The following is an 11,007-nucleotide window of genomic DNA, read 5'->3' as shown; positions in this document are numbered from 1 at the left end:
AGCAAACTTACTTAATTCAAGCTGTTAAAAGTCAAACATTTTTATTGCCACGTTTTCTGAAAACAACAGGGGGTTCATAATACACAGCAGTTCATATTACACGGCTTTCCCCTATTTATCTGTTTTTTTTTTTTTTCAAGCACAACTAGATCTCAAAAAATTGCTGCGTAAAACTACACAATCAATTTAATGTTTTCTCAGCCGAGCTGGTCTGACTGTTGTCAAAAGGCGAATGTGAACAGTTTTATTTTCTGTTCTCTTTTTTCTATTTAAAGTAAGTTAGCTTATATGGAAAAATAGAAAATCTTTGGAAGATGACGTGTGGGTTAAAATGGTTCACTTGTTAGGAAGGAAAACTTATCTAATGCAATAATGGATCGCTACAATATTGCATTAAAATCAATACCCAAATAGGTATTTGGTTAGGTCAACTGGCATTCTTTTTCACATTTTATGTATGATAGAAGCTTTGCAATGATTCAGAAGTGCATGTATTTGGGAAGTCGATATTACGTTTGTTAGTCGACAACACTACGCAGCGAAAGCAAAGTCAATACCAACAAAGTAAAAAATATTTACAAATCCCAACGCAAATAAACCACAGCCTCCAATCGACATTCAAACGATTTGAAAGCAAATGTAAGTTTTAGATAAAATATTCCTACATGTAGAGTTGATATATACGCGTCTTGGTGGAGGACATTTGCACTAAGTGTAAATTATAGTTAGGGGTGAATTAACTGCGATTTCACCAAAGGTAATATATCAACAAGCCCACTAAGATGGCGATAACAGCAAAGCTAGCTGCAAGTTCGTTTTTAATTTGGTTGAACACATACGATTTGTCCACAAATTCGGTCATGAATTCACCCCCTTTGTTTTTATGAGGAAAAGGTTGTTGTGGTATGGGCTTATCCAAAAACTTGCATAACGGTTTCCAGCCATCCGAAAGTTTAAACAGAAGAAGTTTTTCTTTTGGAGCAGCCTAAAAAATAAAAACTGAACTTAAAGAAATAGTTGTATACAAACAATTTACATTTTTAGAGACTAGAAAGTAAATCAATAGAGAAAACGTTGAAGTGCTTAATGCAAAGGAATTTATTTTCACACAAGTCAGTTCAATCATATATAGCTAAAAATCGATTTCGATCAGCTAGGAGCTAGATCATCTTCAGTTCAAATGAATTTGAATAAGCTTAACTGAAGATGATCTAGCTCCTAGCTGATCGAAATCGATTTTTAGCTATATATGATTTTGAAAATTGAATGAGGCTGTTCACCAGGCATTAAATTAAATAATAGGAGATGTTCTACTGGTGCAAATTGAGCTAAACTATCACAAGATGTATACAGTGACAATTTGCTTTTATTCCGACGTTTCGTCAATCAGACACGACTGACTTCTTCAGGGGCTAGACTAGGTAGTGACTACCTGTCTAGCATGGCAAAACACAGGACCATGTTGTTGAAACCAACTAAACACGCAAAATGAAAATTCAATTCTAGACAAAATTAGTTTGAATTAAGTTAGAAAAAAGGAAAGATTTAAATTTTAACAATTAACAACCCAGACAAAAATCTGTCATTTTTACATCTACCCAACGTCCGCAGACGTTGAATCAATGTAAAAATGATGGATTCTGCTGTCAGGGAAGAAACTGAAATACTGACAAGAGAGGAGGATGAACGGCATGAGTCATGATGAAACGAGTTTAAAAAACGCACTACTGCACAGTTTTACAATCAGCGTGAAACCAATTTAAAAAACGTAAAATAACCACTTACAATAGTTTTTTGTAGATAGCAGGAAAAGAGATGCCATCATTGCGATTCATTACATGAGGCTTTTGATTGATGAACCAACTTTCAGAAAACATTCGCTTTCTATAATCACTTTCAACTTTTAGAATTTTAGAATTGCTCCAAGTTATTCTATGGTCTGAAGTTATGGTATGCATGCAAGGAGCAGAATGTTCCGAGCGTTGATATTTGAAAGCTCTTTTGTGTTCATTAATGCGAGATTTAAGATCTCGTTTTGTTTGGCCAACATAAATTAAATTACAATCATCACAAGAAACTTGGTACACCAAACCCGAGATTTCGCTTTGTTTCAAGGGGTCTTTTAAAGACGGCAAAAATTTACTTATTTTCAAGAAAGGTTTCAAAGCGACTTTTACACCAATTTCATTTAGGATACGCCGAATATTTTCAGAAACTCCCTTGATATAAGGTAAAGAAACAAAAGACTTATACTGGGTAGATGGAAGTGCTAAACTTTTTGGTTGTCGTTGGCAAGCATGCTTTCTTGGAAATCCATTGAGGCGCAGCGTTTTGTGTAATGCTTTGTTCTGTCGTGAACGTTCATGCGGATCTGTGACATGTGTGTCAATGCGGTCATACAAAGTTTTAACTACAGTAAGTTTTTGATGTTTTGGATGGTGTGAATTAAAATTTAAATATCTGTCAGTGTGTGTGGGTTTTTTGAAAATTGTAGTGGTCAACGTGTTTGTGGCATTGTGACGAATAACTAAGACGTCTAAAAAAGATATGGAGTTGTTTTTTTCATGTTCTGTTGTGAATTGAATTGAAGAAGATATGCTGTTCAAATGTTGATGGAATTGGTTGACCGCAGACTTTTTTATAATGCAAAAAGTGTCATCTACATATCTCACCCAAAGTTGCGGTGGTGTATGGAATGAAGTGATGGCAGTGCGCTCAATGTATTCCATGAAAATGTTAGCCACGACCGGGGAAATGCAAGAACCCATCGGCGTACCATAAATTTGACGATAAAGAACGTTATTATAACAAAAGACAGTGGACTCAAAACACAATTTCAAAGCTTCTGTGACGTCATTGATGGAAAGTTTCGTGCGTTTTGAAACCTTTCTTGAAAATAAGTAAATTTTTGCCGTCTTTAAAAGACCCCTTGAAACAAAGCGAAATCTCGGGTTTGGTGTACCAAGTTTCTTGTGATGATTGTAATTTAATTTATGTTGGCCAAACAAAACGAGATCTTAAATCTCGCATTAATGAACACAAAAGAGCTTTCAAATATCAACGCCCGGAACATTCTGCTCCTTGCATGCATGCCATAACTTCAGACCATAGAATAACTTGGAGCAATTCTAAAATTCTAAAAGTTGAAAGTGATTATAGAAAGCGAATGTTTTCTGAAAGTTGGTTCATCAATCAAAAGCCTCATGTAATGAATCGCAATGATGGCATCTCTTTTCCTGCTATCTACAAAAAACTATTGTAAGTGGTTATTTTACGTTTTTTAAATTGGTTTCACGCTGATTGTAAAACTGTGCAGTAGTGCGTTTTTTAAACTCGTTTCATCATGACTCATGCCGTTCATCCTCCTCTCTTGTCAGTATTTCAGTTTCTTCCCTGACAGCAGAATCCATCATTTTTACATTGATTCAACGTCTGCGGACGTTGGGTAGATGTAAAAATGACAGATTTTTGTCTGGGTTGTTAATTGTTAAAATTTAAATCTTTCCTTTTTTCTAACTTAATTCAAACTAATTTTGTCTAGAATTGAATTTTCATTTTGCGTGTTTAGTTGGTTTCAACAACATGGTCCTGTGTTTTGCCATGCTAGACAGGTAGTCACTACCTGGTCCAGCCCCTGAAGAAGTCAGTCGTGTCTGATTGACGAAACGTCGGAATAAAAGCAAATTGTCACTGTATACATCTTGTGATAGTTTAGCTCAATTTGCACCAGTAGAACATCTCCTATTATTTATATATGATTTTCGTGTGATAATAAATTCCTTTGCATTACAAGACATGTAACCGAGTCGTTCATAGAAAGCATTGTTGTGGGTTTGACACCTGTCAGAAGATACTTCATTTTCTTGAAGTGCTTAATCGTTTTTCGTATTGTTTGTTAGGAACTTAACAATTTTTTAATTATAAACCGACGAGACCAAGCAACACCACGGCATTTCACATGATGAAAAATACAAAAATAACAAATGTTTTCGTCTTCCATCTAGCTCCTGTCAAGCCATTGAAAGCAAGTAATTCTAAAATACGAAAACTAAGCATAATGTGAGAAAACCGTCTCGCGTTTCTCTTATACGTTTTTCAATTGAGCTGTTTTTGTGAAAAAAAATAGTATGTTCTCTAGCATTTCATGTTTATTATAGAATTAGTTTCTTTCAATGGATTGAGAAAGGCTAGGTGTTGTTTATAGCAGAGAACGTTTGATAATTTTGTTTTTCTTATGTTGATGTTGCTAAGATTGGCCTGCTTATATGATTCAAACAAACGGTTGACAAAATAACCTCTTTATCCAAATTAATTGTATTAACGATTTTTGTGACAATTTCTTCCTTCAAATTTATTTGTTTTTAGCAAAATTGTGTTTATCTTCTTTTGTTGAAAACAACAATTTGCAGTTTTGCCTTCATGGTGTTCTACGTTTACTCTGCTTTTGTTGAACTTTTACGGAAACATAGCAATAAATACGATACACGCAGGGGCACCGGAAGCGGGGGGGGGGGGGGGGGGGGGGGCAATTTTTCTGTAGATGGAGAGGCAAGGGGGGCAATGGTGCCCTTGAGGTCATGTAAGCAACTGTACATTTTGCAATATAACAATTTCTGCTATTTGCTTTTGGCTTAATTATAATCTTTTATTTTTGCTTGAAAATATTATTTACGGTACAAAATTCTGCAACATCATTAAAACATAGCATGATGCTCTTCTTCGTATACCGGACACTTGTATCATTACTCGATAGTGAGCTGATAGATGAGCATTATTGCTATATCTTATCTTAAAACTTTAAAACAATGGTTTTCAGCAACAAAAATGCCTTTTTTTCATAATCCTGCTCCCCCAGTTAAATTTCGTTCCGGCGCCCCTAGATACAAGTTTTTTAATTCTTTCAGAAAGCCTACTACCCTTCAATTCAATTTATTTTTTCTTTGCTGGCTTCTTCTACTTTCTTTTACCTTTAATTTAACTTACCTCTGGTACGCAAGTAAACTTAATTAGGCAAGCACCCATTGTATTTCCAATATCTTAATTTTGTCAAGTTTATATTTCTACCTCGATAGGAAAACGGGAGAATACTGACAACTCACAATCAACCGTTAGGCTACTTCAGATTTCTCTTACCTCTCGCACACGTGTGTTGTGTTGTCGGTATCTTAACTTGGCCACATTCAAGTTTACGCCCCGGTAGTAAAATGGAAGGTTCCCAATGGCACAAACTATCAATCTTGCTGGAAAAGAGAAATATTCAAAAAGATAAAACCTATTCTGCTTGGTATAAAATTTCCTCCAAGGTAGGCCCCAAGATCGAGGAAATCTGCAAGTGATTATTTCGCGAATGTTTGTTTCACTCGCTTCTGTGCTGTGCCTGTTTTCCAATAGTGTTGCCCTAATCAGCAGCTTAGTCTATACGTTTTGCAAGCCGTTGAGTTTTAAGTGTTTCCAGTTATCAGGTGTAGGCTATGCTTTATTAAAGTCCTACGTTTTTAAATGCCTCGGATTTAAGTTTATTAAGACCTTCGCAATAAGTAGGCCTAAAGGTCGATAGGTCAAACATTTCAAAAGTTTCCCCAAACTAGACATGTGTTTACGCCAATAGAGTTGCCAAATTGAAAGAAAAACTTGTAATAAATTGTAAAGTAATAGGCTTATATAACTAAAATTATTAATGATGGCAGCATTGGTAACTTCTGGTAACTGACGAATCTCCTGGACCACTGCACTGGGCTAGGTGTTAATGCAGGGGTCGAGCAGCTGCAATATTGTTTGATCGTATATTTTGCGCCGCAGATCATTGTGTTTAGATAAATGGTGCAGCTAATTATAGTATCGTTACGATAAGTTACCAATGTTTCTCTTTGGAAAACTCACTGATCGTGGATGGAGTCATCTTATCAAACGATGCCAGTTATTCCCTCGTGTTTAAATTATACAACAACATAATGGTAAAGATATCTTTGCAATTTACGTTGTAAGGTGTTTACTCATTCAAAACGCTTACTTACAGCTCGAGTTAAAAAAGTTTCTCAGTCTATTTCCGGTTGGTGAAAACATTATAGTCCGGCAGAAGTATGACTGAACCTGGAAATTTTATGCTAAGTTGTTTTTTTTATTGATTTTGGTAGCCTAGAGTCTACTCTTTCAGAATCTGCCGGGTGCACTCCGCGCACCCTTGAGCGTTTTGAGAAATTCAAGATGGCGTCCACAATGGCCGCCGTTTCAGATAACTTCCTATAACTCAGTTAGTATTTGACCTAGGATGATAATTTTGGTGTCTAACCATATGTTTTGAGGGGCAAGGAATATATTGAAACTATTTATTTGACTGGTTGGGGATTGCATCATGTAGAAATGCAATAATGCCGCCAATAAGGCTGCCATATTACAAAATTCAAACAAAAACAAACCAATTCACTTGAATTTGGTCTAGAATGATAATTTTGGTGTCTATCCGTATGTTTCGTTGACAAGGAATCCATTTAAGGGATTAAAACATTTGCATATGAATTACATCGCAGGAAAATCCAAAATGGCTGCTGATATATTTGCTGAATACTTATAGAAAATCATTATTTCTGCGACTTTTGCTTGTGACATACCATCTAACATATAGCATCACTCACAAATGTAACCATTAGTTATCACAAATGTTACCATTAGTAATGTACAAGCCTCTCTCACAGTCACAAGACAGTCAGTTGTGGTTATCATCTCGTCATTAAGTCACCTAGTCCATAAATCTGTGATGTTGTCCAATTGAATTAAAATGCTAAGTAAGAGTCTGGCTGAAACCTGCAGCATAACACGCACAGAATATTGCACATTTCAAACCATCCCTTGTGCAGCTGCAAGAAAGCGTTCTGAAGAGGTTGTCACTCTTGCATCCACATCTGATCATGACAGTTTCTGGGGTGAGTTCAACATTTGCGGGAAGGAGGATCGGTTGTAGCGTTTTAAGTTTCGAGTCTTTCACCCATCCGTACATTTCTGCATCACGTTCAGGCGTATTTCTGTCTTCCAGTGAACGCCACACAATGGCTTGGTGATGGGCCCTTCTTACATTCTCTTTAAAGGCCTCACTTGTAGGAGGAAGGGAACAAAGTTTTGGTGGTACCGCGGAGGCCCGACCCGTTTTGGATGCCCATACCCTCCAGCGTGCTTCGGATTTGATTTACTCGTAGTATATTGACCGTAACCGGGTGACATGAATGTGGTTGCCTGCGTAATCACTGATTCTATGGGAGAATCAATGACCCCTAAAAGTGACAGTGAGTGACCATCTTTCAGAACCTTCAATGCAGTACCTTTGCCAACCCCATAGCAGCATGCTACCGTATCACACCCAGTAAGAGCATGGGCTTGCAGGAGTTCATTCACAAAAGACACATGCTTTACGGTTTTTCCAATGTCAATGACTGTTCGTTCCTTAATTGGTGATTCCATGGTGATACGATTTTTCAAGCTTCCAACGTGATAATAATAAAGCAAGAGAATGAAGTCAGTGTCATTGGATATCACAGTTATATCACTCTCTTCATCATTTCGAGCAGACAGCATCACCTGTTGGACAATGATATTGTCCGCTTCCTCATGACTACTTGAAAGGTCCGCCATTCTGATCACTACACCACCATGGATAATCTCAAATGGGGTAACGTCCTCAACAATCACTATCAACTTGTGAGTTTGGGTGTATTAATGAAATGACTCGTCTTCAATCAGAAGTTTGACAATCAGGTTTATCAACTGCTTCTTGTTTTCGGTCCCCGTCAATACAGTCTTTTGAGGTGGTAACTTGGTGTTCAACTGCAGCTCGTGGACTCGGCTAACTCCAGTGGCCCTAGCACTTCTGGTGACACTCTTAGTAGCCTACTGTAATCGTAGTACCGATCGAACACTAGGTGAACGTCCCCAACTTTTAGTCTCTTGGCAATGGCGTGTTTCAAGTTGTTTGCGTAGTCTGTAATGGTGCCCTCTGCACTCTGCAGGCCAAGAAATCACCCAGAGTAGGGCTGAACCGTCAATCACAACTACTGAAGTGTCACTTGCTGTTGTCCGAGCAGATACCTCAACCTGAAGCTGTCGCTTTAAGGAAGACTTTGATGTTGCAGCTCTCATTTCTTCTGTGGGGTCAAACATAGACGTTGGTACTGGGGGCCACTTCGTAGGATAGGACATCTTTTATGTCAACATCACGCCCACTATTCTGTTGGCCTATGACCCTGGAGTAGATGACATTCATGTCGTACACTTTACTACCTCCCACATTTACATGTTTCTTTGTAGTCACAATGATAGTCACGGTCTTGTGAATTGTTTCATGTAAGCCATCAGGTAAATTCTCTCCAAATTCGCACATCTGTTTGAATCCTTTCTGCACAGCCTCCTGCACATTCACTGCCGGGGTTCCATGTTGACCAGTTGCAATGTTCACTAGATCCTCTGGATGTTTCTCGGGATCAAGTGGATCCATACATTTTTGAAGCTTCGTCCTTGTGGCCTCTCGGTCCTTGTTGTCATTCTTTATCCGTGCCTTCTTTTCTTCCTTATGCCCACTTCCCTGGTCTCCAGAATCTCCAAGAATTTTGCCCAGAGCAGCCTTCACAGTACTACATGTATGAAGACTCAATGCCCAGATCTTGAGCGTATCCGGCTTCAAGGTTATTCCTATGATGCCATTTGGGGCATTGCCATATCTCATGAAAGTAGTTTCTATAAACATATCACTTCATAGGCCATTGCATAGTCCGCGCAGGTGCCTCATCACATGCTCCCCTTTCATGAACCGGACTAGTACCTCTTCTGGGAGGGCTTCCATTGCCCTTAGGTAGCACATCCTATACCTTGCATAATGCACATGACCAGCGGCAAAGAAATAGGGAAGCATTTGTTTGCATGCCTCAAGATGCAACAGCCAACAGCCTCCCGCTCAGCTCGGACAAACCTCATGATAAGGAACACCAGTTTGATCAACATGTCCACCCATAGTTTGGCAGTCTTATTCCTTTTGGCTATGTTCTCCAAGACCTCCACGAAATCCTCCTTTGACTCAAGTGTATTTCAATCAAGTACTCCTCGAAAAACTTCCTCAGCCAGCAGTCTCAATGCTCCAACGTTCTGCGGAAATTTCTTTCCAGTCAACATTTTTGCGACTCCTCCAAACACATCACTCAGAACTTCCTCCAGTCCACTGTTTTTCATCAGAGCCCCGATGCAGTCTATGAAACTCATCAAAAAGTGCATACCACCCAAGCGCGGGATGACATCTGAAAACCTTTCTGGGTAAGCCCACTTCACATGTAATGCAACTTTATATAGTTGTAAGTCACAGGTAAATAACACAAACTTTTGGTCAGCATTGTGTGTCACCTTTTGAGCTTTCACCATTGCTGTCATTATTGTATCTGGGTGGGATGGCACAGGATCAATCAAAGGCAGGTATCCCGTCTTAGTCTTAGGTTGTTTTGTTTGGCCTTGATTGCGTGTAAGAGCTGTGTTGTAGCCATTGTACTCGGGACAATTCTGTTTCTGAACATCCTGAAAAAAGGCGAAGTCAGTTTCGTCCGCTCTTTGTTTTAGAGTAGCCTGTTGCGCAAGTAACTTGAGTGAGAGAACTGTTCTAACAGCAACACTCTCGGGCATTTTTGGTTTCTTGGAACCATTGTATCTCTGTATAGTGACATCATATTCTATTGCCTCCGACACCTCCTCCTTTGAAATTCGTGGGATTGTCTCTCTATGGTATTGATCAGCATCAGGTGGTGATTCAGGATGTGTAACCAGAACAGCTAACGAGTGGGTGGAAAGTTTTCCATTTTGCGACGAGATTTCAGCATCAAAAGTATCGACAACTACTTGTACCAAACCGTCTGATGCATCAGATATGCCAAGACAGGATCGTTCCATTGTTGCAGCTTTCACAACTGAACGCTTAAAGCGTAATACCTCGTTATAAGAACACTTGCTTACTTTCTTACTTCTCTACTTCTCTACTTATTTTTCTTATACTTATTTCTTTATACTTATTTTACGATATTTCTTACAAGCCTGCTGAGACGCAAGTTCGCACTTATCAGTCAGAAAGCAAAGTGATTACGTAGCATAGTGGGAGTTCGAGATTAAGAAATTTACAGTAAGTATTTGGCAAATGTATCAGTAGCCATTTTGGATTTTGCTGTGATATAATTTATATGCAAATGTTTTAATCCCTTAAATGGATTCCTTGTCAACGAAACATACGGATAGACACCAAAATTATCATTCTAGACCAAATACAAGTGAATTGGTTTGTTTTTGTTTGAAATTTGTAATATGGCAGCCCTATTGGCGGCATTATTGCATTTCTACATGATGCAATCCCCAACCAGTCAAATAAACAGTTTCAATGTATTCCTTGCCCCTCAAAACATATGGTTAGACACCAAAATTATCATCTTAGGTCAAATACTAACTGAGTTATAGGAAGTTATCTGAAACGGCGGCCATTTTGGACGCCATCTTGAATTTCTCAAAACGCTCAAGGGTGCGCGGAGTGCACCCGGCAGATTCTGAAAGAGTAGACTCTAGGCTACCAAAATCAATAAAAAAAAAAACTTTGCATAAAATTTCCAGGTTCAGCCAAAAAATTGGATTTGGCAACCGGACTATTACTAAAAGTCTAGTCAGTCGCTCAGTTTTAATTGTATCCACTTGCTTGGCAAAACTTTTCGCCCATTCCTCTTCGGATGCTCTTTCTGTGTGCACAATCTACAAACATAGTTTGGTGATGAGTGGCACAAAATAGTGTAGTTTTATTAAACATTGTTTGTGTCACTTGTCAAAACTGTGTAATTTTTATTATTTGCTTAGAACTAAGATTGATTTTAGCATGAGACTAAACTAATATAATTATATCAACAATAGTTCAGCGTGAAATGGATTGCATGTTCGCTAAGCTTGGAACAAAAAAAAATATTTTTCTTACTTTTGCTTCTGGAAACGCTTTCAAAATTTTAATTA

The sequence above is a fragment of the Aplidium turbinatum genome, chromosome 6 (assembly GCF_918807975.1).
Source record: "Aplidium turbinatum chromosome 6, kaAplTurb1.1, whole genome shotgun sequence".
Taxonomy (NCBI): domain Eukaryota; kingdom Metazoa; phylum Chordata; class Ascidiacea; order Aplousobranchia; family Polyclinidae; genus Aplidium; species Aplidium turbinatum.
This window is presented reverse-complemented; position numbering follows the sequence as displayed.